We start from the raw sequence: 24,676 nt of genomic DNA, 5'->3' as shown, positions 1-24,676 counted from the left end.
GCTTTCAAAGGAAGATTGTCCGCACGTTTCGTGCTTATCTGCGCGGTCCTGTAAACGTGAGCAGCACACAAAGGCGGGCAACATTCTTTTCCTTTTATGTTAGGACGCCAGCAACTGTGTTTTCGGCGAGCGGGAAGCGCCTGGAAATGTCCTGCGCTGTCATGTGGAGCGCACTTATTGCTTATCTCTGGTCAGAACTGAGGCCAGCCTGTACGATGGCAGCCACAAAGACGTGTGGCAATCTGACGCTGGTCAAGAACTTGCAGCAGACGAGAGAGAGTGAAAAAAGATAAAATCGCAAAATGAAGGGGTAAGAGCAAGAGAGGCGCGATGTACTAAAAATATATTAACCTCCTGCATCCTGAGGGCACATAAAGTCTCTTAGTTTAATAAAAATCTATTTCTGGACTATTAAATGCATAAATTAACACAAAATATTTTTGTTTTTATTTTAATTTTTAGTAAAATTTTATGGGTGCTATCATATTTGTTACCTGATGACTCAAGTGTTACACAATGTACATAAAAGTAGTAGATAGTGTCAAAAGTTCCATGCGGCTTTTCGCGGATGATGCTGTAGTATACAGAGAAGTTGCAGCATTAGAAAATTGCAGCGAAATGCAGGAAGATCTGCAGTGGATAGGCACTTGGTGCAGGGAGTGGCAACTGACCCTTAACATACACAAATGTAATGTATTGCGAATACATAGAAAGAAGGATCCTTTATTGTATGATTATATGATAGCGGAACAAACACTGGTAGCAGTTACTCCTGTAAAATGTCTGGGCGTATGCGTGCGGAACGATTTGATGTGGAATGATCATATAAAAATAATTGTTGATAAGGCTGGTGCCAGGTTGAGATTCATTGGGAGAGGCCTTAGAAAATGTAGTCCATCAACATAGGAGGTAGCCTACAAAACACTCGTTCGACCTATACTTGAGTATTGCTCATCAGTGTGAGATCCGTACCAGATCGGGTTGACAGAGGAGATAGAGAAGATCCAAAGAAGAGCGGCGCGTTTCGTCACAGGGTTATTTGGGAAGCGTGATAGCGTTACGGATATGTTTAGCAAACTCAAGTGGCAGACTCTGCAAGAGAGGCGCTCTGCATCGCGGTGTAGCTTGCTGTCCAGGTTTCGAGAGGGTGCGTTTCTGGATGTGGTAGCGAATATATTGCTTCCCCCTACTTATACCTCCCGAGGAGATCACGAATGTAAAATTAAAGAGATTCGAGCGCGCACGGAGGCTTTCCGGGAGTCGTTCTTCCCGCCAACCATACGCGACTGTAACAGGAAAGGGAGGTAATGACAGTGGCACGTAAAGTGCCCTCCGCCACACACCGTTGGGTGACTTGCGGAATACAAATGTAGATGTAGATGTAAAAGCAAAAGAGACATAATGTTCTTAGTTTCTAAATTTAAGCTTCAACTTCATCTAATGTAGTTTTTTATTAAATACTGTGAAACTTCAAGAAAGTTGCGTTCACTTGTGATGTACAAAAATACCTAGCATTCTGTACAACGAATGAAGGTGAAACGCTTACAGCCTGTGAACCTATATTTGGATCTGCAATTCTGGTGAGAATGGCTTATTTCTGGCAAGTGCAAAGCGATTGATGACCTAGATTGAACTGGTGGCATCGCATGAGGTATTTTCGGACGTTTGGGCTCGTCCTGTTCATCGTCTTCTTCTGAGCTGTCCTCGTGTTCTTCAGGAGGCCTGTTTGTTCAGGTCAACGTAAGAAAATGCATGCTTTTAAAATTTTAACGTCAAAGGCGTATTACTTAGGCGTAAGATTTCATTGCGCACCTATAAACTGATACGGCTAACAAATGTAATTGTTGTAATAGAGGCCCGGGCTACCATGGGTGATACACGCACGAAATGATACCGTGCAGAAAACTATCCATTAGCAATAGTAATATCACTTTCAGCATTGGATTTTGCGTCATGTTAGTTCGAAGATATTTTAAAAACAAGACATGTAAACATCGGAAGAAATAGCAATCGATAAAGCTGTTTAATTTACCATTGTTGTTCCACATGCCATTGCAGTGCAAAATCCCCTACGACTGAACCCGGCTGCCACATGCTGGGATAGTTGAGAATGTCAAACAAGTGACAGACGGAAAGCGCGTAACCTATAGCGGCCCAATACGCCAGCATCAACGCACACGAAATAAAAAATATAAAGCTGCTGAATCTAATATGATAACAAAGGACGCAGGAGGTTAATGTAATTAAGTATAAGTATATAAGAGTTTGAACAGTAAGGGGGCAATCAAAAAGTTTCCGTTTGAGGACGTTAGTGCAGTCTATGCACAACACAGCGCGACTCCCATGCCGGTGTATAAGCTTCGACATACAGCTAAAGGGTGGCATTCGTGTCTGTCCGACGAGCAGGCGATAAATGCGGAAACGTGAACTGTGGCGATGTTATTGTAAAATGCGCCTACACAGGAACAAGGTGCTGTTACTCTTTTCTTGGCTGCTGAAGGACAAACAGCGGTAGACATCCATCAGAGAATGAAGTCTGTGTATGAGGCTGCATGTCCACAGAAAACTATCGTTGTGGAATGGTGCGCCAATTTCCATGCTGCTTGATATTCGACATAACACGCCGGTCGATCAGGAAGGCCAGCCTCATCCATTACAACTTACGTGGGAGACACTCGGTCGCCCGCCCCACTGCCTTCATCTCTCCCCACGCGATTATCACGGTTTCGGTCCTTTAGAAAAGGCCCTGAAAGGTCGACCACTCCGGTCGGACGAGGCCGTGAAGCAGGCAGTCACGGACTTCTTCATGCAGCAGGACACAGTGCGTTAGCAGACGGGTATCTTCAACCAGCTGCGTCCGTGGGATGATTGCCTCAATGATCACGGCGATACTGCGTGATTGGCACAAGGATAATGGATTGTATGGCCTTCGAACGGAAACTTTTTGATCGTCCATTACAATCACCTCGCTTAAAGCATATTGCGTTAAGTTTAAGTGTTGCGACCTGTTTTCCTCTCAAACGATTCGACTGAACAGATGCATACGGAAGTGTTAAAAAGTTCTGTTTAATTACTTTGCTTAATGTAGATTACTTTCATTCTTTCTTTCTCTTTTCTTTTTTTTTTCCATTGAAGATTAGTCTACAGATGTCTGGATTTTAAGAAAACCAGAAAAATAAATCTCTCTAAATTGGCAAACTTTGTGACAAATGTTTTTCCGTGTATGAATAAAACAAAACTCATTAAGCTGTGCAAATTTGTAACAAAGTTATAACTGTGAATCATACTGAAACACTAGGTCAGTCCATCTTTGTGACAGATTAACTTAATTGTATTTTCCAAGTCTTACATTTCAGAATGTTGTCCTGATCCGAAGATAACTATGTGACAATTAATATTCCATATTTTGTGTGTGTGTGTGTGTGTGTGTGTGTGTGTGTGTGTGTGTGTGTGTGTGTGTGTACATGTATAGAAATCAAATATCGCGTCGCGCCACTTATTTGTGTCAAGTTACGTTACAAAAATTCACATGTTTACATGTACTGTTTACTCACGCACATACATTTTTCAATTTTTGTCTGCAAAAATGGTTAAGATTTTGCTATGAACAAATAAAATTTTAGATTTTATTTCCCAAGTTCTGAGGATTATCTTAGGTAGGTTTCCCTTGGTTACAAGACGATACCGAATTGGCAAGCCTCTTCCCGATATACGGAATTGCGGACTTTATTGGTCCCCGGACAGCAAGCCACCATGTACTTTAACCTAGTACAGACGTTATCTCTCAAGGAACATAATATAATACGTAAGGACTTAACATGGCATAGCTATATTTAAAGTAACTATTACATTAAGGATCGTAGTTTGATATAATTACTTTGACACAAGTCCACCACTTGCTCATTTATGTACCTAAACTCTGTTTACATCTTTGTTGTAAAGAGTTGTACAAGTGTCGTATCGTTTGTCGCTCTCAAACCTTTCATGTTCATTGATTGTTCGTTTCACGATAACATTACAGCTCGCAGTACTTCAGTAATTTTACGCTGTTTTCGGAGACAGTCATACAAAATGTGTTCGAGTTCTTCTTCGCGCCAGCAGTCACAGTGATTTCACAACATTCAGTAACATTAGCATGCCGCCCTCCATTCAGTGGTGCATCATATCCATCCCAACGTCAAAACAAGATTTTCTCACACAACCAGACACTGTTAGTTTCATGGCCATAGTTCTGACTTAGTTGACAGCATCCTACACACGAAACAAAGAAGAAAGATCTTTTCCCACCTTTATACTCCCTCTGCAGCAAAAGCAACAGATGTAAACAGTTGGTGTACTTTCCCATAAATAGGAAAGCCATCCAAAAAATTATCTGAAAACTCTAAAATCTTGCAACTAAGAATCGTCGTTTTATGTGGGAGATTCCGCAGTTCACATACTGTTCAACAACGAGGATGAAATAGTATTAACAAGCAATAGTGCATTTTACAAACTCACTTGCGTTGTTGTTGTTGTGGTCTTCAGTTCTGAGACTGGTTTGATGCAGCTCTCCATGCTACTCTATCCTGTGCAAGCTTCTTCATCTCCCAGTACCTACTGCAACCTACATCCTTCTGAATCTGCTTAGTGTATTCATCTCTTGGTCTCCCTCTACGATTTTTACCCTCCTCGCTGCCCTCCAATACTAAATTGGTGATCCCTTGATGCCTCAGAACATGTCTTACCAACCGATCCCTTCTTCTGGTCAAGTTGTGCCACAAACTTCTCTTCTCCCCAATCCTATTCAATACTTCCTCATTAGTTATGTGCTCTACCCATCTAATCTTTAGCATTCTTCTGTAGCACCACATTTCGAAAGCTTCTATTCTCTTCTTGTCCAAACTATTTATCGTCCATGTTTCACTTCCATACATGGCTACACTCCATACAAATACTTTCAGAAATGACTTCCTGCCACTTAAATCTATACTCGATGTTAACAAATTTCTCTTCTTCAGAAACGCTTTCCTTGCAATTGCTAGTCTACATTTTATATCTTCTCTACTTCGACCATCATCATTTATTTTGCTCCCCAATAGTCACTTGCGTTGACTGTAGCAAACTGTACATTGCCAAACAGGAAGGGCTGTAGCTGCTAAACTAACAGAGTCTGAATGTGGCTGGAGATTAAAAAACATCAGACCCCACTTTTGCTGAATATTTTTTGAGGGACTGTCGCATATACCAATTAAAAGGTGAAGATTATAACTTATCAGTAAACATCTGCCTCAAAACTTCTATCTGGTTCTACATTATCAGGTAGAACTGAGCACATCCCCACTATTTCAAGTTTTACATGACCCAGTCAACCAGCCAGAAACACCCTGGTCTCAGCTCCAATGATAACATCGACCCCCCATGTCACAGACTTGTACTGTAATATAGGTGTCGTTTATACCTTAATTTACTTCCCTTACAATCAATGGTCTTATCAATTTCTACTTCTTGTTCCTCCCACTGTAATGGCCCGACTTAGCTTTCTAGAATTTATTTGATCTATGTAGCCCTGCTCTACCTTATGATCACTAATTTTTTTACTGTGATTTATACATAACGCTTGCCAACAGTGAAAATGTCTATGCGATGAAATAATGTTTGTTAACTATATCGACCACATTGATAACGAAAACGACGATTAAAACCTCGAATTATCTGTCATTTCCAGGTTAAAGGGGGTGCATTTAACTATACTTATAGTTTATTAGCATACATTGTCATCCCCTTCCCATATAGCTTTCGATACCCCGCTGATGGTAGGCAGACAAATGAAGTTTCAGGCAAGAATATTTGTGTATATTTTGTCGTTATTTTTAGCCCGGCCTCGTAGCAACAAAGGTAAGAACAAGAGGAAGAGGGGAGCGGAGCATGTATCATTTAAGAGTAGTTTCACTCTGTTGCAGGCTGTGTTCTGCTCGCGTGCTGGAGGAACGTCTTACTGAAGTGTAGTTAGCGCGAGTGGTCATTGTAATTCTTGTGATTCAATATGCTTCGCAAATGCCTAAACAATACTGACAATTTCTGCTACATTTGCGGGCAGGCAACATCGAAATTGCAAACGAGGCCGATAACGCCACACACTAGGAAAGCGTACGTTTTGTACTTTGGCAGTGAAATAGGGGACCAGGAAAAACCCTGGGCTCCTCATGTGTGTTGCGTATCTTGTGTCTCGAGTCTTCATTCGTGGCTGATTCGTAAAAGATCTTCCATGGGTTTTGCTATACCTGTGATCTGGCGAGAACCATCAAATCATGTGAATGACTGTTACTCTTGTATAACTACTCTATTAACACGTGGTATTTGCAAGAAGAAAAAGTCTTCTTGACATATCCTAACTTCAAAACCCAGTTCTTGGAAAGATCCTGATTTTATGTGTAACGATAAGTGCACATAGATTCACAAAATAACACTGTCTAAACTTAATGACATAATAATAGACCTGGAATTGCCGAAAGGTGAAGCTGAACTGTTGGCGTGAAGACTACAACAGTGGAATTTTCTTGATAAGACGGTAAATGTGACCGTGTTCCGTAACCGCTACATACCGTCCCTTCCATTTTTTGAAAGTGAAAAGAACTTGGTATTTTGAAGTGATGTACAGAGACTATAAGCATTGACTACAAAATGATCAGTGGGTGTTGTTCATCGACTCCTCCAAAGTAAGTCTCAAGTGTGTGCTACTGCATAATGGTAACGTGTTACCACCGATTCGTATTGAGTGTGCACCTTACATGAAAGAAACATATGGTAATATGGAAAATTGTTATTGCAATTGAACTTGACAAGTTTAAATGGAATATCTCCCGGAATCTGAAAGTCATAAGTATATTAATTGGGACACAACACGCCTACACCAAATTCTGCTGCTTCCTGTGCCTCTGGGATAGCCGCGCCAAAGCCCTTCATTATAAAAATAAAGATTGGCGTATGTGTCAAACATGTAAACCAAGATCTCACAATGTTATGCACGACGCACTTGTTGAATCCAAAAACTTAATTCTCCCTGCTCTTCATATGAAATTGGGCCTAATGAAAAACTTCGTTAAGGCCACGGACAAAACTAGGGATCATTTCTCTATTTGTGCGAGAAATTTCCATGTCTTAGTCAGGTGAAAGTAAAAGAGGTGAGTTTCGTAGGTCGCCAGATACGAAACTGTACAAAAGATGGGCACTTCAACACCATCATGACAGGTGATAAGAAGTTAGCTTGGGTCGCCTTTGTTCAAATGTCAACGAGCAATAAGAGGGCAGAAAACTATAAGGATCTCGTGGCAAATCTTCTCCTCTGTTACAGTGGTCAGAGGTGCAACGTATCCTTGAAGTTACATTTCCTAGATTTCCACTTGGACTTCTTTCCTGACAACTGTGGTGTTATAACCGATGAGCACGGAGAACTCTTCTACCAGCAGATTTCAGACATGGAAATGAGACACCAGGGAAAGTGTTAGCCGACTACTGCTGGACACTAATCAGGAATCAGCAGCAGGAAATTACAAACGCCAGAGAAAGCGGTTGCGTACTCAATTACCTTCCTCCGAGGGATAACACCAAAGTAAAACACACGCATAAGCTTATATAGACAATAACGTAAAGTTATAACTTCAAAACGAGTGCTAATCTTGCGCCATTTTCGTTATCAGCACACCCGAAAACATAGAGATTAGCCGTTTTCATGCCAGTTACAGAAAGAAAAAAAGTAAAATTTTGTTGGTTATTGACATTTATGCCTCTCGTCTTCTTTGCTTTGTTATAATGTCTACACCTGCCTTACACTTTATCCAGCCCATACTATAAGATCGTACTTACACATTATTGTTACGTTATCAATATTAACAATCTGTGTCGTCCAAGCTAGTGTAAAAGAAAATACCTGCATGTAATATTTGCAGTTAACTTATGTGACATTTATATGCAAATGTGTCTCTCGTAGAGTGACAACTATCTGCATTGCAATTTTATCAGCTTCATCCTCTTTCTTATACAGTCGTATCACACTAAGCCACTAACTATTGTAACATATCTGACACGTGATACAAGTGACAGGACTCCATTTGACATTTTCTGCCTCATTTGAAGACCAAAGACCCTGTGCGTTGGTTGAAGGTCAGATTTCCTCTACATTAGCGTCTCTTGTAGACGTTAGTCGTTTGTCACCTGACGTAGGCCTAATAAGCCGAAAACAGGTACGTAACTAACAAAATGCAGTTGCTTTTCAACCTTAAAAACTATTTTTCTCATTCCAAGAAAGATTGACTGGTTTAGGCACCACTGCCGCATAATATTTTCCTTTACTTCCTTGTGGCAAGTGTAGTTTGTCTTTCAATGGCTTCCTAATTTCAGGTTTGATAGTACAGAGGAAGTCGTATGGTAGTAGTCTGAAGTATTTAATTGATTCGGAGTACACTGTTTCCCTATGCCAAGCCGCGTACTCTAATCGAGGTACGCATTAAAGAAACCGCCGCAGATCTTCGAATCAACAGTACGTATCCGTCTAACTGGACAGTACTCGGATACAGCAGTCTCGTCATGAGACTTCCATAACATCTTTCACACAGGTATATAAAACTACATATGCCAACAATTAGTGTTTCTATACCGTCAGAGACAATCTCACATTGTGTCCCCAGACAATGAATAAAGGCATGATATTGTTTACCGAGTGATTCCTTAAAAAAAAAAAAGTTCTAATATAGCCTACTCTGTTCTCGTTAGTAAGGAATGTTAGATGCCAGACCCTAAGTTTCCTAAGGTCCGAAATAAAACGCTCTAAGTAGTATTATGTAAATAATCTCGTCAAAGCGTGTAGTCATTTCGATCATTGTTTCGTAATCGGTAGTTTTTTTCTCCTCACTACACACGTGTTAACTCATTTTTTTTTTTAATTTTATGTGGAGACGCAGGGAACAACAAGTCTGGTTAACGATCTGATCTCGATCTCTCTCTCTCTCTCTCTCTCTCTCTCTCTCTCTCTTCTCTCTCTCTGTCACCGAGCCAGGTCGCGCAGTGGTAGTACACTGGACTCGCATTCGGGAGGACGACGGTTCAATCCCGCGTCCAGCCATCCTGATTTAGGTTTTCCGTGATTTCCCTAAATCGCTCTAGGCAAATGCTGGGATGGTTCCTTTGAAAGGGCACGGCCGACTTCCTTCCCCATCCTTCCCTACTCCGATGAGACCGATGACCTCGCTGTTTGGTCTCTTCCCCCAAACAACCCCAATCAATCTCTCTCTCTCTCTCTCTCACACACACACACACACACACTAAAGCTTTTAGAGTTAAACTACAAATGCAATAAATTCAGACTATGACCGATACTTGGATTTTTTACGACCTACTGCTTTTGTTACCTTGGACTGTGCTTTCTACACGTAACACATTCTAACTGCACAATGGTCCGTGTATCACGTTAAACTGTTTTAAGTCACTTAACACGACTGAGTAAATCGGTTCACAGGCCGGAGACAGACATGGAAATACTATCTCAAATTCTCAGTAGGGCACTAATATATTCAACGCAACCTCCAGTTTGACGAAATCTTTAAGTTAATCGCCATCTTTTCAGAACAGAATTAAAGAGCGCACATACACCAATCTGAAGGTTCGTAAATGACAGGCTTTTTGGGCATATACAAGTAAAATATAGAAGACCTGCAAGTAAAATGGAATGAAGAATATTCTTTTTACTAGATCTGCTTTAAGAATGAATTATCTAAGTAGGAAATAATAGACAGTATTGAAATGGGAAATGGTGATATGTTTAACAATAAAATAGGAGATCCTGCTGAAGAAGCAAAATTACGCTGGTAGCCAGTAGCAGGCTAAAGTGGGCAGAAAGTACGAAACGAAGGAAGGGTGGAAAGAAGGAAAGAAAATTAGGATTTAACGTCCCGTCAACATCGAGTCATTGGAAACAGAGCACAAGCCCGAAATGTTTCAATGATGGGGAAGGAAATCGACCGTGTCCTTTCTAAGAAGCCATTCCGGCATTTACCTGGAGAAAAGTGACTGAAGGAAAGTCACGGAAAGCCTAAATCTGGGCGCCCGGTCGCAGATTTTCATCGTCGTCCACCTGAATGAGAGACCAGTGTGCTAACAACTGTAATGTTATTAACACAAAATGTGATGGCATCATTAAAAGTAAAGTATGGGTGGCCTGGGATTTTTTCAATATCTCCATTTAATCCTATAGTGCGAAACGAAGGAAACTTAACCCTTCCAGTCCCAACAACATAAAAGAAATAAATTTTAACGTTTTTCACACAACTGACCTTCATTATCATAGTAAGCAACGAATAAACAAAGAAATTGGCGAAAAGTTAGCAATCAAATACTTTAAGGAGGTGGTTCCACTTTGCAGTATTATTCTAAAATTTTTCACAAAATTAAGCTTTGTTATCACGGTAAGCAACGAATAATCCAAGAAATTGGCAAAAAGTAAACAATCAATTATTTTAAGGAGGTGGTTTCACTTTGGACTATTATTTTAAAATTTTTCCCAAAATTAACATTTACTATCAGAATAAGCAACTATCACAAGAAAAAATTGGCTAAAAGTAAAAAAAAAAATCCATTATTTTAGAGCTGCGGTTTCACTTTGGAACCACTGGGACGAACGGTTTTCAACCACCCACCATTACGTCATTTAAAAGCTATTTCGTGTTTTTCCTAAAGACGTTTCGAAACTTCAGTGAACTCTTAATGTCTAAAACAAATTATAGTCCTAAATAATAATCAAAAATGAGATTAAAATTTAATAAATCTGTTGTTGTTGTTGTTGTTGTTGTTGTTGTGGTCTTCAGTCCTGAGACTGGTTTGATGCAGCTCTCCATGCTACTCTATCCTGTGCAAGCTTTTTCATCTCCCAGTACCTACTGCAACCTACATCCTTCTGAATCTGCTTAGTGTATTCATCTCTTGGTCTCCCTCTACGATTTTTACCCTCCACGCTGCCCTCCAATACTAAATTGGTGATCCCTTGATGCCTCAGAACATGTCCTACCAACCGATCCCTTCTTCTGGTCAAGTTGTGCCACAAACTTCTCTTCTCCCCAATCCTATTCAATACTTCCTCATTAGTTATGTGATCTACCCATCTAATCTTCAGCATTCTTCTGTAGCACCACATTTCAAAAGCTTCTATTCTCTTCTTGTCCAAACTATTTATCGTCCATGTTTCACTTCCATACATGGCTACACTCCATACGAATACTTTCAGAAATGACTTCCTGACACTTAAATCAATACTGGATGTTAACAAATTTCTCTTCTTCAGAAACGCTTTCCTTGCCATTGCCAGCCTACATTTTATATCCTCACTACTTCGACCATCATCAGTTATTTTGCTCCCCAAATAGCAAAATTCCTTTACTACTTTAAGTGCCTCATTTCCTAATCTAATTCCCTCAGCATCACCCGACTTAATTAGGCTACATTCCATTATCCTTGTTTTGCTTTTGTTGATGTTCATCTTATATCCTCCTTTCAAGACACTGTTCATTCCATTCAACTGCTCTTCCAAGTCCTTTGCTGTCTCGGACAGAATTACAATGTCATCGGCGAACCTCAAAGTTTTTATTTCTTCTCCATGAATATTAATACCTACTCCGAATTTTTCTTTTGTTTCCTTTACTGCTTGCTCAATATACAGATTGAACAACATCGGGGAGAGGCTACAACCCTGTCTTACTCCCTTCCCAACCACTGCTTCCCTTTCATGTCCCTCGACTCTTATAACTGCCATCTGGTTTCTGTACAAATTGTAAATAGCCTTTCGCTCCCTGTATTTTACCCCTGCCACCTTCAGAATTTGAAAGAGAGTATTCCAGTCAACATTGTCAAAAGCTTTCTCTAAGTCTACAAATGCTAGAAACGTAGGTTTGCCTTTCCTTAATCTTTGTATCAGAAATAAATACCGTTCCAGTGGTTTCATTACGAAACCACTCATAACTGCAGTACTACAAACCCAAATTTACGTTACAATAAATTTAGATATACTTACTTTCACTTTCAATGATCTCCTCAATATGACCACACAAAAAAAAGTCACGGTCTCCTAGAACCGCGCAAAACAATCTCCGTGCCCGTTATTGATTTGAACGCTGGAAGTGACTACTACAATGCACTACATTCTTATAAATACCTCTGTGTACCACTACGTGTCTCTGTCTTGCAATAGCATCGATAGTTCCATGCAAAAGGCACTGGTACTTCAAAAAATTTAATAAAACTGTGGTTTCAGGCAGAAACCACTGGTCATGCATGTATGGAGGTGGGAACGTTCACAAAAAATAAGAAGAAATGCAAGGCGGCATCTAACCAATTGATGACTACAAATCAGACACGTAAGTGGAAAAAAATGAACATCCAGAAGAAGAATATTTTTCATATATTACATAACCGATAAGAAGAATAACTTTTGTATCGCTGAAAACGCTGTCCTTCGACTTCAATTTTTTTGATGCTGGTTCTTCCATTTCCTTTCACTGATTTAGTCGTGTTCCTACCGTGAAGTATTAGACCACCATCTGGACCACATTAATAAATCAGCGCATGATACGAGTTGGATTCGTTCGGTCACTGCCCCAAACATTTGCTGCTGGCGAACATTCAACAAACTTGGCAATCATCTCATACAAAACTGTAACCTAATTAATTCAGTATGTGAATTGCGCCCTACTGTTCTCCTGGTCTGGCACGCACCTAAAATCGCCGGTCGTCCTATTTTATATGTGCATTTTTTCCTATTTTTCAGCTATTGTTACAATATTGTGCATCGTTAATGCAAATCATCTTCCTGATCAGCATTGAAGATTTGTCTTCACTAGAGAGATGTAGGTCGAAGGGAGATGTGCGCTCCGCCCAATTGCGTCATTCTGCAGCATGTCGGTTGCGTGCAATTTGGAATGCGCACAGATTATATTTTCCATTCATTTTATGTTAATGTACGAGTGGCGAGGGAATTTTACCTTTTTTGTGTTCCCTATACCTGACATGAAAGACACACTACAGCAATATGTTAATAATTGATGGTCTGCTGAGTACAATGTGAAATTATTGCCACGTATCGCTGCACGTCATTGTTTCATTTTTCTCCCACTGTTTCGTGGTTATTTTATTGTGAGTACTGGACGTGCTTGCTACGGAGGAAAGTGTTACGTTTTTCTCGCTGAGAAAGTGTGCTCCCGGTAGTGGTTTTAGGTTCCTGTTTCTTGGCAGAGAGCAGTCAGTGAATCTCATTATGAGTGGCAAGCTTCCACAGGGAGATGGGCAGTTTTTGGGGAAGTAAGGCTGCAGCCTACTCTTGCTTTTGTGGACAGAGTGGTGCCCGTCCTTGTTGAGGACACACTACTCTATGCCACCACTGCTGTCCCCAGACAATAACTGAGCATGACATTTTTGTCTTTTTTGCATGAAAACCAAAGAACGAATGCTGCCACACCACCTGGTCAATGTGAGACAGTCAGTTTCATTGCTCCAAAAATTATGGATCAGCTAGTAGAATGTGGCGCCCCACTACCGTGCTGATTGTGTAGAAGCCGACCAATCGTTTTCAACGTGTTTCTTGCATGCCAAAAAAGGGAAGTTTCTGCTGTGTTCCACTGATTTTCATGAAATAAGCGACGTTGTCACATTGGCAACAGCGTTAAGATATCCCCTCCATGTAGGACTTTTTCTAAAGTAAAGACCTGACGGCGGAGAAGTAAGAGTGGTGGCTATTCATATTCTGGTCGCCGTCTGGTGCTGATACGCACAGGCTTTACTGATATTTGGATGTGTCACAACCCGCGGTAGCACAATCCATATCCTGAGCAGCTCGCCACTTACTTATTCTGCTATGTAACTTGAATTGCTCAGACTTATAATAAGAGTTCTTGTCTCATTAATTCTGAATCTGTGACCGGCCCAGAATAGGATAACTTCTTGCTTTTCCTTGCAGTCTTCCATGTAATTTGCTACACCCCCCCCCCCCCCCCCCCGTGTTTGCGTCATTTTGTGTAGATTCAATCAAGATTTTAGAGAACTCTGCTCTCTATCAACTTCTTGTGAACTGTGTTCCTCAATTAGAGTAAATAAAAGCCTGTTTAAGCAGACTTGACTTAACTTTCGATGTCACTTAACTGTCCTACAGCTTTTCAAATTCAAATAGTTCTGAGTACTATGGGACTTAACATCTGTGGTCATCAGTTCCCTAGAACTTAGAACTACTTAAACCTAACTAACCTAAGGACATCACACACATCCATGCCCGGGGCAGGATTTGAACCTGCGACTGTAGCGGTCGCGCGGTTCCAGATTGAAGCGCCTAGAACTGCTCGGCCACACCGTCCGGCTCCTACCGCTTTTCCATGATAAGCTGACCACTAGTAACAAATATAGCCTAATGTACACCTAAGTTCGTTGTTCTCACAGTGAAGGTCTTGTCGTTGTGCACAGTGTCCAAATTCAACGCTCAGTAACTCATTATTCAGTGAAGGTAACAAGCATTGCACTCACTCGTCGTGTATGATCATAGATTTGTTTATTGACAAGGGGGGAGTTGTGTCGATTTCCCCTGTGATATAACTTTCCTAACTACTTTGGTGAATTGATGGAAGAGCGATGCATCTTGCAGGATCATCTGCAAAAGATATTTTTTTGATCTTTAGATCTCATCTTCCGCATTGTAAATTTCCAATTTGCGTTTGTATTAGTTCGTTGAATACCCAATCACACAGCATTATTTCGTGGCGCATAGTGAGGTCATGCGAAAGAGATACGTGCAATTTCTGAGAAACACAGGGGGTTTCAAGGATGACCTGATTTCGAAACTCCATATTTATTGATGAAAGCATACTAAAAACTGGGACTGATTGCAAACTACTCACAAAAAGTTAACGTTTTAAGTGTGCTATTACGAATGGTCTGTGTGTCCACCGGCAGCACCGCGAACAGTGTCTAGGCGACGGCTAAATTCGTCATGAACTTTCGCACAATGTATCTGCTTTTGCAGTAGTTACGGCGGCTGTTATTCTGTTATTTACTTCTTCTATGTCACGAGGTAAAGGGGAGATGAAGACATTTTCCTTCACTTATCCCCACAAGAAGAGTTAGCGATGAGTCCAAGAATGAAGGGCAGTGTCTCGGGGTCCCGTACACCCTATCCAGCGTAGAGTATCACTGACGGACTGACGAACGTGGTTATGTCATTTTGGTGGAGCTCTATCCTGTTGGGGATAAAGTCATTGGAGTCCTCCGGAGGTCGAAGAAAAAGTCAGTTCTGCAGCATTTGAAGATACCTCTTTCCAATCACAGTGTTTTCTTAAAAAGAGAAGTGACTGTGCACATTTTTTACGAGAAATAGCACAAAAAAACATTCACTTTAGGCAAGCCTCTTTCGTGCTCAATATTGTCTTGAGGGTTCAGGAGTCCCCATATGTGCACATTATGTCGGTTTGCTTTGCCGCTAACACGAAATGTTGCTTCATCACTGAAAATTAACCGTGTGTTGCGGCCGCATGTAGTAAGCGTTGCTTCACGCAATGGAGAATGGCAAAACAGAGGCAGCCGGCGATCGCGGCATTGCGAAGTAGACGCGGCACAGGTAGCCTTGCTGACAGTTGCAGTCTACCAACCGGCTGATGCAAGGACGCACGCAGAACGAGCGCCGAGCGAAGCCTGGAGTGACGATTCCGGAAGTCTGTTCCAGCTCGCAGGAGTCATCCGTTCGCCGCCAGATGTCAACTTCAGCTCTCGAGGTCGGCCCGACTTCGGTCGGCACCATGGCTGACTAACTACAGCGAGAACTTCCAGCAGGACCGGCCGCAGCGCGGTCTTGGTCACAGGCGCCGCCGGGGACTGACGCTTGGACTTAACGGCAACCCGGCCACGCCGCGTGGTCCGTCCATGACGGGACCTCACGGACATCGCGACTGACGGCTTCCCAGCCGCCGGTGCAGCAGGCGTCGGCAGCTGACCTCACGGCGATATGGCTGCCGAGCGGCGACGAGTTCATCTCAACCACAGGGCATCCTGACTTCAGCGGAGCACTGGTGGCCTGAGGCTACCGAGGGTTATCAGCGGCGCGCGTTGCCCGCATTGTCGGAGAATCTACACAGCAGCAGCCAGGCGGAAGGATCCCCAGGGCTGGGCAGCGACGGCGAGGGAGAAATTGTAAAGAAAGCTCAATAAATAATTGTAAAACTTCACGCCGTCTCAGTATTTGGCGCAGCCACTGTGTCTGCTGCTAACGAGTATGGCAGAAGTCGTAACAAGTGGCCATCTGACATAACACGTGGTTAAAATGGATCGTCTTCCATTTCCTGTAGCAGCACATTGCTGAAGAATTCAGCCCGTTTCCTTTTATTACGAACCTGAAGAGCGTGCTCTAATTGTAGTCTGTATGGTTCATAGACCAAACGACACCTCGTCACTCGCCAGACAGCCGTATGAGGCATTGCTAGCTCTCTGCTTGCACGGTGAGTAGACTTTCGTCGTCTTCGCTCAAACATCTGCCGCATTCTTCCCGCCATGTCACCATAAGTGTGAGGTCGGACGTGGACTCTTACAGTTGCACATGCATCCTGTCTCTTCAAATTGGCGATACCATCGACGAATTTTCTGGGGTAGGCAGATAAATGCCAGAACGCCGACGGAAAGCGCTCTCGACTCACTCTTTTCAAACTGCAACACACCAAACGCCCTCTGTTGAGCTGATGCCGTCTTGCTTCTCTCTGGTTGCAAACTGAGAAGACTCATTGACTGACATCTAACGGCGATTTTATGAACCTCTAGGCCACGCCTATTCAAACAACATACATTTCCCTGCCAGCACGTCCCAAGTTTCGTATATATATAATAAGATGGTATCTGTTTTTGCGGACATGTCCGAAAGAACAGATACCATCGGTGCCCAAACAGTTCGTTAGAATGAAATTACAATGAAATGAACACCCTTAGCTGCTTACAGGCGTTGACATACGACAACGGGGACAGATGAAAATGTGTGCCCCGACCGGGACTCGAACCCGGGACCTGCTGCTTACATGGCAGACGCTCTATCCATCTGAGCCATCGAGGACACAGAGGATAGCGCGACAGCAGGGATTTATCTCTGGCACGCCTCCCGCGAAACCCACATTCTCAACGTATTGTCCCGCACTACATTCGTAGTGCCCCGCCCATTATTCTCATTACCCGCGGCGCGTTGCCGATTCACGTAAGAGTTCGGGCACTGTTTGTGCCTTCGCACAGAAGAAGTGGCCGGTGAGCCTTAACTATATACAGGGTGTTTCAAAAATGACCGGTATATGTGAAACGGCAATAAAAACTAAACGAGCAGCGATAGAAATACACCGTTTGTTGCAATATGCTTGGGAGAACAGTACATTTTCAGGCAGACAAACTTTCGAAATTACAGTAGTTACAATTTTCAACAACAGATGGCGCTGCAAGTGATGTGAAAGATATAGAAGACAACGCAGTCTGTGAGTGCGCCATTCTGTACGTCGTCTTTCTGCTGTAAGCGTGTGCTGTTCACAACGTGCAAGTGTGCTGTAGACAACATGGTTTATTCCTTAGAACAGAGGATTTTTCTGGTGTTGGAATTCCACCACCTAGAACACAGTGTTGTTGCAACAAGGCGAAGTTTTCAACGGAGGTTTAATGTAACCAAAGGACCGAAAAGCGATACAATAAAGGATCTGTTTGAAAAATTTCAACGGACTGGGAACGTGACGGATGAACGTGCTGGAAAGGTAGGGCGATCGCGTACGGCAACCACAGAGGGCAACGCGCAGCTAGTGCAGCAGGTGATCCAACAGCGGCCTCGGGTTTCCGTTCGCCGTGTTGCAGCTGCGGTCCAAATGACGCCAACATCCACGTATCGTCTCATGCGCCAGAGTTTACGCCTCTATCCATACAAAATTCAAACGCGGCAACCCCTCAGCGCCGCTACCATTGCTGCACTAGAGACATTCGCTAACGATATAGTGCACAGGATTGATGACGGCGATATGCATGTGGGCAGCATTTGGTTTACTGACGAAGCTTATTTTTACCTGGACGGCTTCGTCAATAAACAGAACTGGCGCATATGGGGAACCGAAAAGCCCCATCTTGCAGTCCCATCGTCCCTGCATCCTCAAAAAGTACTGGTCTGGGCCGCCATTTTTTCCAAAGGAATCATTGGCCCATTTTTCAGATCCGAAACGATTACTGCATCACGCTATCTGGACATTCTTCGTGAATTTGTGGCGGTACAAACTGCCTTAGACGACACTGCGAACACCTCGTGGTTTATGCAAGATGGTGCCCGGCCACATCGCACGGCCGACGTCTTTAATTTCCTGAATGAATATTTCGATGATCGTGTGATTGCTTTGGGCTATCCGAAACATACAGGAGGCGGCGTGGATTGGCCTCCCTATTCGCCAGACATGAACCCCTGTGACTTCTTTCTGTGGGGACACTTGAAAGACCAGGTGTACCGCCAGAATCCAGAAACAATTGAACAGTTGAAGCAGTACATCTCATCTGCATGTGAAGCCATTCCGCCAGACACGTTGTCAAAGGTTTCGGGTAATTTCATTCAGAGACTACGCCATATTATTGCTACGCATGGTGGATATGTGGAAAATATCGTACTATACAGTTTCCCAGACCGCAGCGCCATCTGTTCTTGAAAATTGTAACTACTGTAATTTCGAAAGTTTGTCTGCCTGAAAATGTACTGTTGTCCCAAGCATATTGCAACAAACGGTGTATTTCTATCGCTGCTCGTTTAGTTTTTATTGCCGTTTCAAATATACCGGTCGTTTTTGAAACACCCTGTATATACTAAGATGGTATCTGTTCTTTCGGACATGTCAACGCCTGTAAGCAGCTAAGGGTGTTCATGTCATTGTAATTCCAAGTTTCGTAATTATTACCGTCCTAAATCAGGCGATCCGTTTTGAAACACCCTGTATACCGCGCGTGGGCAACATGCGCCACGAGATGCGACAGGGGGAAAAAAATACAGCACTATGGTGACGGTGATGCGCTGTTTGAGAAGTGAAAGGACACAAAAGGGGAGAGATAAGCGGCAGGAGGCGCGTTTGTAAAGGAGCCTAGATTGCGGCGCGATCTCGCGTGTCGGGGCCGGAGCTTCCGGCAGCCGCGCGCCGCAGCCCGGAGCCTGCATCACGGCCCCGCCGGACGGCTTTGCGGGCCCCGTGACTGCGGGCCACGCATTGTCTGCGGTTTTCGCAATATTTGCGCATCGGCTGCGGTTTTGCAATTAGCGTGTGCCGGCGTCGCCGTGTGACGGATCGATGGCGCGCCGTTGGCCGAGCCCACCCGCCACAGGGTGCGGGCCGCGGGGGTCGCCGCCGGTGGACTCGGCCGCTTCTTCCACCCGGCCCGCCCCGGGCTGAAAACCGCAGATCACACTAGTTACCAAGAAATACCGGCCAGTACGGAACTTACTCGCCCTTGCAAACACGTGGAACAACTATCAATGAAATTCTGTTTTTGTTACGTTGATCTGATTACCCAATTGCCGCTCAGTCGCCACTCCAGTTCAGTGGCGTGTGGATCTGAACCCAAAGACAATGTGAAGACGCGGAGTGTGAAAAATAATGGTCGTACAGGTTGGTTGGTTGGTTGATTCGAGGGATAGGTTTGGATTGTTTTGGGGAAGGAGACCAGACAGCGGGGTCATCGGTTTCATCGGATTAGGGAAGGGTGGGGAAGGAAGTCGGCCGTGCCCTTTCCATGGAACCATCCCGGCATTTGCCTGGAGTTATTCAGGGAAATCACGGAAAACCTAAATCAGGATGGCCGGACGCGGGATTGAACCGTCGTCCTCCTGAATGCAAGTCCAGTGTCTAACCACTGCGCCACCTCGCTCGGTCGAGGGATGCCGGCACGGTAGCTCAGCGTGTTCGGTCAGAGGGCTGTCTGCTCTCTGTAATAAAAAAAAAACTGAGTAAAGAAATCAACGATCAGCTTGCACGGAGGTCTTGTGACGTCCGCCCAGACCAAACGCAAAAAAGAAAAAAAAAGGGGTAGGGGACGAAACGATGAGGTCATCGGTCCCATCGGATTAGGGAAGAATGGAGAAGGAAGTCGGTCGTGCCCTTCCACAGGAACCATCCCGGCACGTCGTACGGGTTTCTAAGAAAGACTGTCAGTAATGGTGTACTGGACGATAATCATGTTGGTCACATGGGTGATTATAATTAAAGCACAGCTACTCTCTTAGGTCCAGCGTGGGCTGCACTTATCGTTATTCTTGTTGCTGTTGTGGTCTTCAGTCCAAAGACTGGTTTCATGCAGCTCTCCATGCTACTCTATCCTGTGCAAGTCTCTTCATTTCCGAGTAACCATTGCCACTTACACGCCTCTGAATCTGCTTACAATCATCTCTTGGTCTCAGTACCTCCTCATTAGTTACGATTTTTATTTTATTGTAATTTTTTTTTTGGTAATCAGTCTTTTGAAAGGTTTGCTGCGGACCGCCACGAATTCCTCTCATGTGTTAACCTCTTCATCTCAGAGTAGCACTTGCGACCTGTCCTCAATTATTTGCTGGATGTATTCCAATCTCTATATTCCTCTACAGTTTTTACCCTCTACAGCTCCCTCTAGTACCATGGTAGTCATTCCCTCATATCTTAACAGATGTCCTATCAGCCTATCCCTTCTCCTTATCAGTGTTTTCCGCATATTCCTTTCCTCTCCGATTTTGCGTAGAACCTCCTCATTCCTTACCTTATCAGTCCACCAAATTTTCAACAATCGTCTGTAGCACCACATCTCAAATGCTTTGATTCTCTTCTGTTCCGGTTTTCTCACACTCCATGTTTCACTGCCATACAATGCTGTACTCCAGACGTACATTCTCAGAAATTTCTTCCTCAAATTAAGGCCGATATTTGATATTAGTAGACTTCTCTTGGCCAGGAATGCCCTTTTCGCCGTAGCTAGTCTGCTTTAGATTAGTTTACTGCCTAGGTAGCAGAATTCCTTAACTTCATCTACTTTGTGACCATCAATCCTGATGTTAAGTTTCTGGCTGTTCTCATTTCTACTACTGCTCGTTACCTTCGTCTTTCTTCAATTTACTCTCAGTCCATACTCTGTACTCATTAGACTGTTCATTCCGTTCGGCAGACCATGTAATTCTTCTTCACTTCCCCTCAGAATAGCGATGTCATCTGCGAATCGTATCATTGATATCCTTTCACCTCGAATTTTAATTGCATTTCTGAACCTTTCTTTTATTTCCATCATTGCTTCCTCGATGTACAGGTTGAGCAGTAGGGGCGAAAGGCTACATCCTTGTTTTACACCCTTTTTAATGCAAGCACTTCGTTCTTGGCCGTCCACTCTTATTATTCCATCTTGGCTGTTGTACATATTATATATGACCCCTCTTTCCCTATAGCTTAACCCTACTTTTTTCAGAATTTCGAACATCTTGCACCATTTTACACTGTCGAACGCTTTTTCCAGGTCGACAAATCCTATGAACGTATCTTGATTTTTCTTTTAGTCTTGCTTCCATTATTAACCGCAACGTCAGAATTGCCTCCCACGTACCTTTACTTTTCCTAAAACCAAACTGATCGTCATCTAGCGCAACCTCAATTTTCTTTTCCATTCTTCTGTATATTATTCTTGTAAGAAACTTGGATGCATGAGCTGTTAAGCTGATTGTGCGATAATTCTCGTAGTTGTCAGCTCTTGCCGTCTTCGTAATTGTGTGGATGATGCTTTTCTGAAAGGCAGGTGGTATGTCGCCAGACTCATACATTCTACACACACCAACGTTAATAGTCGTTTTGTTGCCACTTCTCCCAATGATTTTAGAAATTCTGATGGAATGTTATCTATCCCTTCTGCCTTATTTGACCTTATGTCCTCCAAAGCTCTTTTAAATTCTGTCTCTAATACTGGATCCCCCATCTCTTATAAATCGACTCCTGTTTTTTATTCTATCACATCAGACAAATCTTCCCCCTCATAGAGGGCTTCAATGCACTCTTTCCACGTATCCGCTCTCTCCTCTGCATTTAACATCGGAATTCACGTTGCTTAATGTTACCACCCTTGCTTTTAATTTCACCGAATATTGTTTTGACTTTCCTATATGCTGAGTCACTGCTTCCCACAATCATTTCTTTTTCGATTTCTTCACATTTTTCAAGCAGCCATTTCGTCTTAGCTTCCATATACATTCTATTTATTTCATTCTTCAGCGACTTGTATTTCTTTATTCCTGAATTTCCCTGAACATTTTGTACTTCCTCCTTTCATCAGTCAGCTGAAGTATTTCTTCTGTTACCCATGGTTTCTTCGCAGTTACCTCCTTTGTACTTCCGTTATGGCCTTTTTTTAGAGATGTCCATTCCTCTTAAACTGCACTGCCTACTGAGCAATTCCTTATTGCTGTATCTATAGCCTTAAAGAACTGCAGGCGTATCTCGTCATTCCTTAGTACCTCCGGATGCCACTATTTTATGTATTGATTCTTCCTGACTAATTGTCGTAATCTTCAGCCTACTGTTCATCACTACTATATTGTGATCTGAGTCTTTATCTGCTCCTGGGCACGCCTTACAATCCAGTATCTGATTCTGGAATCTCTGTCTGACCATGATGTAATCTAACTGAAATCATCCCGTATCACCCGGCCTTTTCCAAGTATACCTCTTCCTCTTGTGATTCTTCAACGGGGTATTCGGTATTACTAGGTGAAACTTGTTACAGAACTCAATTAGTCTTTCTCCTCTCTTATTCCTTGTCCCAAGCTCATATTCTTCTGTAACCTTTTCTTCTACTCCTTCCCCTACAACTGTATTCCAGTCCCCCATGACTGTTAGATTTTCATCCCCTTTTACGTACTGTATTACCCTTTCAATATCCTCATATACTTTATCTCTTCATCTTCAGCTTGCGACGTCGGCGTGTATACCTGAACTATCGTTGTCGTTTTGCTATCGATTATGATAACAACGAACCTGTCACTGAACTGTTCGCAGAAACACACTCTCTGCCATACCTTCCTATTCATAACGAATCCTATCCCTGTTATACCATCTTCTGCTGCTGTTGATATTACCCTGTACTCATCTGACCAGAAATACTTGTCTTCTTTCCACTTCACTTCACTGACCCGTACTATATCTAGATTGAGCCTTTGCATTTTCCTTTTCAGATTTTCTAGTTTCCCTACCACGTTCAAGCTTCTGGCGATCTACGCCCCGACTCGTAGAACGTTATCGTTCCGTTGATTGTTCAATCTTTTTCTCTTGGTAACCTTCCCCTTGGCAGTCCCTTCCCTGAGATCCGAATGGGGGACTATTCCGGAATCTTTTGCCAATGGAGACATCGTCATGACACTTCTTCAATTACAGGCCACATGTCCTGTGGATACGCGTTACGTATCTTTAATGCAGTGGTTTCCATTGCCTTCTGCATCCTCATGCCGTTGATCATTGCTGATTCTTCCGCCCTTAGGGGCAGTTTCCTATCCCTAGGAGTGCCCTGAACCTCTGTCCGCTCCTCCGCCCTCTTTGACAAGGCCGTTGGCAGAATGAGTGTGACTTCTTATGCCAAAAGTCTTCGGCCGCCAATGCTGATTATTAAATAAAGTTTAAGCAGCTGCGGTATTCGAACCCAGGACCGAAGGCCTTAGGATTATGAATCAAAGACGCTACCCCCCCTTTTTTTTTACCCCTAGACCACGGGTGCATGAACTACTCATGTGATATTTAACATTACTCTGTAGTACCATATTTCAAAAAATTCTATTCTCTTTTGGTCTAGACCGTTTATTGTCCATGCTTCACTCCCATACATTGCTACACTCCGTACAAATACTCTCCTGACATTTAAATCTGTACTTGATGTTAACAAATTTATCTTTTACAGAAACGCTTTTCTTGCCATTGCCAATCTACATTTTATATCCTCACTGCTTCGACCAACATCGATCGTATGGCAACGAAACTTGGTAGATATGCTGATGCTTTAATGTGGAAGAGATTTGCCCTAGCAAAAAATTAGTTCCACTGTTGGCCACCAGGTGCAAACCTGGCGTTCTGCAGCGTCTTGTAGACAACTCAGGGGCTCATATAGAACTATATAGTTGTGTAAGCAGCTGTTAATAATTTCAACATCATTCGGCTGTTAATAATTTCATCATTCGTTTCTCACGTGTTTGACCTTTTTTTGCCCATTCCCCGCTCCTAATTTACTAAATATGGAAACATTTATATTCGTCTTTATTGTATTCACAGCGCTAGATTTGCACCTAGTGGCCGAAGTAGTAGTTTTCTTCCAGCGTAAATCGGTTTCGCATTGACGCACTAGAATATCTACTGAGTTTCGCTGCCATACGATAATAGCCCAGCTCTGTGAATATCTGCAGTCTAATTGTAACCACCCAGTACAACGACATCTACAAACATATTTTCCAAGTCACCATATTTGCATGACTGAGGTTACTTTGAAGTACTACTAGTTATTCCCTTTCCTGTTCCGCTCGCAAATGGAGCGACGGTAAAACGACTGCCTGTACGTCCCCGTGGGAGCGCTAATTTCTCTTATTTTGTCGTCGCGTTCTTTAAGCGGGATGTTCGGTGGCAGCAGTACCATCGTTCTGCCGCCAGCTTCA

General features: G+C 43.0%; 1 non-coding gene across 1 annotated transcript; it reads right to left on the bottom strand.

The window, feature by feature from the left end:
* Positions 1-17,018: 17,018 nt before the first annotated feature.
* Trnat-ugu lies at positions 17,019-17,092 on the bottom strand. Its single transcript has one exon. It is a non-coding gene; the product is annotated as a tRNA-Thr (tRNA).
* Between the last annotated feature and the right edge of the window lie 7,584 nt (positions 17,093-24,676).

The sequence above is a fragment of the Schistocerca piceifrons genome, chromosome 5 (assembly GCF_021461385.2).
Source record: "Schistocerca piceifrons isolate TAMUIC-IGC-003096 chromosome 5, iqSchPice1.1, whole genome shotgun sequence".
NCBI classification, from domain to species: Eukaryota; Metazoa; Arthropoda; class Insecta; order Orthoptera; family Acrididae; genus Schistocerca; species Schistocerca piceifrons.
The sequence above is the reverse complement of the archived record's forward strand: the minus strand, read 5'-3'. Positions and strand labels throughout refer to the sequence as shown.